The 5,141-nt window shown below is 46.3% G+C and overlaps 1 non-coding gene across 1 annotated transcript; it reads right to left on the reverse strand.

Moving 5' to 3' along the window:
- Nucleotides 1–3,694: 3,694 nt before the first annotated feature.
- Trnat-ugu lies at nucleotides 3,695–3,769 on the reverse strand. The gene has a single exon. It is a non-coding gene; the product is annotated as a tRNA-Thr (tRNA).
- Nucleotides 3,770–5,141: the final 1,372 nt, after the last annotated feature.

Below are 5,141 nucleotides of genomic sequence, written 5' to 3' on the forward strand. Positions count from 1 at the left end.
CTGTACAAAAATTTGCGACTGCGAGAATTATTCCCCACATTTGACCGTTTTTTGTCTTCGTTGACTGACGCTGTTGTCATAATTTTAAGTGGATTAGTTACAAAATGTAAAACTAATATTTGTGAAACTTCTCCATTACAATTTTGCGAATTTTAAAACTATAAAATAAACAATGACATTGTTGTATTCGTCAGGCCTTCCGACTACGAAACTACTATGTTTGGATCGAATTGTCAAAGTAAATAGTTTTAGCGTAACATTTACAAAAGTCATTTTTCTTTCATTATCCTCACGGACACGTGTAAATTAATAATGTTAACGAAATAGCCGACTATGCTGGTGGCGTAATAGGCCAGTCAATAGAGACCAAAGAAGGTCAAATATCGGTAACAGTTCGTGTAGTCGGAAACTTTTGTACAGTGGCAGGAGGGAGAGCTACGAACAACATACTAGAGATCCTGACCGGTGAGGGATGAGTGTGCTGGTGCAGGTGCGTTTGAAAGTAACTTTTGTACGTTTTTCTTGCATAACTCGAAAACTGAGGTCTCTGTCCGAAACGTATTCCAGTACAAAGTTTAATTAAACTACATTTCCTACAAAAATGTCCTGTTCATTTTCTCCGTGGGATTAACAGTTTGCACGTAGCGTGCGAGAGAATATGAAAAACTCGATCGTGGGTTTTGAGGGCCAGCTATTCCATAACACGACATCTGTAGGAGCAGCTGAATCACACTGGCATAATGATGCGGCCCCGTACACAATATGATTTTATTCAAATTGACACAGGCTGTGGACTCCTACGAACTAATATCTCCGACATGATGTTTGTCGATATCGTATTACAGTAAATAACACGAAAAGCATACTATCAAACAGTATGTTTGTAAACTACGTGACGTACAATGCAAAAACCGCCATAAATCGCCGTTGCGCTTCAGAACACTGTAATTCAACTTGGTGTTTGTTCAATTTAGCCTGCGTTGTGAAGTACGTAACATAGAAGTTTTAAAAAAATAAAATAAAAGAATAAAAAATGCACATAATCGCCGCCCTGTGTGGCCGAGCGGTTCTAGCCGCTTAAGTCTGGAACTGCGAAACCGCTACGGTCGCAGGTTCGAATCCTGCCTCGGGCATGGATGTGTGTGATGTCCTTAGGTTAGTTAGGTTTAAGTAGTTCTAAGTTCTAGGGGACTGTTTACTTCAGAAGTTAAGTCCCATAGTGCTCGGCGCCATTTGAACTATTTGCACATCATCTTCTGGACGACGTAATCGTACATGGCGTTTTTCAGATTCAGCCTGTGACATACAATGTGATCTTGCATCATATTGGTCCGTGTCCACTGTACATCCAAAAATCTTCCACCCTTAATCTCCTGTTCACTCTCAGTAACAGCAGGCAGCGCGAATGTTACACGTTATGACGTCACACAGTCAATGCGTAATGCGTTCACAGTCCACGTGAACACTGCCTTGCCATGTGTACCTGCAAACCCCTCACCGGTTTCAAATCAAAATTATCGCTGGGAGAGTACCACAGACCTCCGTCAGACTTGCTCCCTCATTGCTAACTAACAACTACTGATCAAGCTTTAATGACGCCCGATTGCTGCCACTGCTCAGTTTAGAAGTAATCATTTGTATCGACACGGCAACTTAATTGAGCTTCACCATGCAAACACAGCATGTCGAATTACCTTATAAATATCTGGCGCATGGATGCTCTTGTGGCATGGAACTTTCCCCGACATTCATCATTGGCGGTGCAGTCGCCGAGATAACGCCTTTCAGTGCCCGTAAACTCTCTGCTCTCGACAGCATGCTCTGGCGTGGCTTCGCAATTGACCCGTAGCTGCCGGATCGTGCCTGTGACATCAGATAGCCTATGCAGTTGGCGTCACTGATCTGCACCGACATGCAGCCGCTTTCTCTCTGAATTGGATTTACTGACTGAAGTGTTTCAGCGTTTAGTGAACGGTTTACAAACCGTGTGAGGTGTACTTTAGTTATTTATCCTGACAAGATGAGGTAGATCACGTCCTCTCTTACATCTAACCAGGCCTTCTACATATTTTACATTATGTTCATAACGACACACAGGTTATAAAATTACGTACACGTAATGTGAGATGCTAAAAATAGAACAAACTATAACACAATAGCAGAAAAAAGTAGTAGATACAGGAGAAAAAATTGGTTAAGTGCGAGCAGGACTAGCACACTGAGGGTTCTGTACATATAGGTTCTGTGTATACAGGGTGGTCCATTGATCGTCACCGGGCTATATATCTCACGAAATCAGCGTCAAACGAAAAAACTACAAAGAACGAAACTTGTCTAGCTAGAAGGGGGAAACCAGATGGCGCTATGGTTGCCCCGCTAGATGGTGCTGCCATAGGTCAAACGGATATCACCTGCGTTTTTTAAAATAAGAACCCCCATTTTTATTACATATTCGTGTAATATCTAAAGAAATATGAATGTTTTCGTTGGACCACTTTTTTAGCTTTGTGATAGATGGCGCTGTAATAGTCACAAACGTATGGCTCACAAATTTAGACGAACAGTTGGTAACAGGTAGGTTTTTTAAATTAAAATGCAGAACGTAGGTACGTTTGAACAATTCGGTTGTTCCAATGTGATACATGTACCTTTGTGAACTTATCATTTCTGAGAACGCATGCGTTATAGCGTGATTACCTGTAACCACCACATTAATGCAATAAATGCTCAAAATGATGTCCGTCAACGTCAATGCATTTGGCAATACGTGTAGCGACATTCCTCTCAACAGCGAGTAGTTCGCCTTCCGTAATGTTCGCACATGCATTGACAGTGCGCTGACGAAGGTTGTCAGGCGTTGTCGGTGGATCAGGACACCAAATATCCTTCAACTTTCCCCACAGAAAGAAATCCGGGGACGTCAGATCCGGTGAACGTGCGGGCCTTGGTATGGTGCTTCCACGACCAATCCACCTGTCATGAAATATGCTATTCAATACCGCTTCAACCACATGCGAGCTATGTGCCGGACATCCATCACGTGGGAAGTACATCTTCATTTTGTCATGCAGTGAAACATCTTGTAGTAACATCGGTAGAACATTACGTAGGAAATCAGCTTACATTGCACTATTTAGATTGCCATCGATAAAATGGGGACCAATTATACTTCCTCCCATAATGCCGAACCATACAGTAACCCGACAAGGTCGCTGATGTTCCACGTGTCACAGCCATCGTGGATTTACCGTTGCCCAATAGTGCATATTATGCCGGTTTACGTTACCGCTGTAGGTAATGACGCTTCGTCGCTAAATAGAACGCGTGCAAAATATCTGTCATCGTCCCGTAATTTCTCTTGTGCCCAGTGGCAGAACTGTACACGATGTTCAGAGCCGTCGCCATGCAATTCCTGGCGCACAGAAATATGGTACGGGTGCAATCGATGTTGATGTAGCATTCTCAACACCGACGTTTTTGAGATTCCCGATTCTCGCGCAATTTGTCTGCTACTGATGTGCGGATTAGCCGCGACAGCAGCTAAAACACCTACTTGGGCATCATCGTTTTTTGGAGGTCGTGGTTGACGTTTCACATGTGGCCGAACACTTCCTGTTTCGAAATGATAATTAAATGGACACCCTAGCTGCAAACAGGCGTTGATGTACTTCACTGGGGACATGTTGAAAATGTGTGCCCCGACCGGGACTCGAACCCGGGATCTCCTGCTTACATGGCAGACGCTCTATCCATCTGAGCCACCGTGGGCACGGAGGATAGCGCGTCTGCAGGGACTGATCCCCTATTAGGCGCACTATGAATGTAGTGGTGTGGACATTTTGGGAATGTGGATCTCACGGGGAGCGTGCAAGGGATAAGTCCCTGCAGACGCGCTATCCTCCGTGCCCACGGTGGCTCAGATGGATCGAGTAGTTGGCCTTTGGCTGTGCTGCGGTGAGGACGCGCTGTTTGTGTTCCTGCCGCGGAGCGAGCGCTCGTGTTGTTTACATAGTACTCGGCCGTTTCGCGCGTGCCGTACTCAGCATATAGATCACTATGGCGCACCAATACAGAAAATCGACGCTCAAATTTACGTTCCGCAACGAATTTGCACGGCCCAAAGCACTCGAAGTCGAACGATTTCTACGAGAAGAAGTTAAAATCCCGGCGACCGACATTCTCGGCATTCACTTGTCCATAGTGAGTAGTATCGTATATGTCAAGATCATCAACGACGCAACATGTGAACGGATCCTTCGGGACACGAAACAGGGCCTCCGTTTCTGCCATGCTGATGGCAATGTGGGGACTGTGCACGTCAATTGTTCTGGCATGGGACTTCGCACGATCAGAATTTTCGAACTTCCTTTCGAACTACCGGCGGAGGACGTCGTGACAGCGCTGCGCCCCTACGGCACGGTCCATGATCATATTGCGGAAAAATGGACGCAATTCCAGACATATCCTGTGCTGAACGGAGTCCGCCAGGTTCGAATAGAACTTAAAAGACATGTACCTTCATATCTGAATATCGGTGGCTGCCGTGCCATCGTCATCTACGATGGGCAACCGAAGACCTGCTCTGGTTGTGGGAAGCAGGGACACCTCAGATCCGAATGTATCCAACGTCGCATCACTCAACTGCCGACGGCTGAAGCGGACCCGCCATCGCAGCCGACGCTGCTTCCTGTGACTTATGCAGCAGCCCTCACGACAGCTACCACTTCACCACGACAGCCGACATCCACTGTTGGGTCGCGGCTCCATGCTCCAATACAGGGCGATGATGATACACCCGTTCCATAAGATACGGATTCAACTCCGATGCCGCCGCCCCGTCGACTGATAACAACATACATGACGATAGCATGGCCGTAGACTCGCTTATTGTGCCTACGGCTGCCTTTGTGCCGGAACGTCGTGAATCTTTGCCATCGTCTGACACAGAAGGACACACCAGGAAGCAACGCTCTCCGAAGCGACGGAAGCGGAGGCGTAGAGCAACTTCCGAACGGGATGCGACACAGCCTCCAGAGGATGACGATTCCACCTTCAATGATGACGCTACCACAGAGGCAGCCGCCAGTTGCTGCAGTGTGGCACCATCGAACGAAACTGAGGACAAACCACATGTATCTACA

The sequence above is a fragment of the Schistocerca americana genome, chromosome 1 (genome assembly GCF_021461395.2).
Source record: "Schistocerca americana isolate TAMUIC-IGC-003095 chromosome 1, iqSchAmer2.1, whole genome shotgun sequence".
Classification (NCBI taxonomy): Eukaryota; Metazoa; Arthropoda; class Insecta; order Orthoptera; family Acrididae; genus Schistocerca; species Schistocerca americana.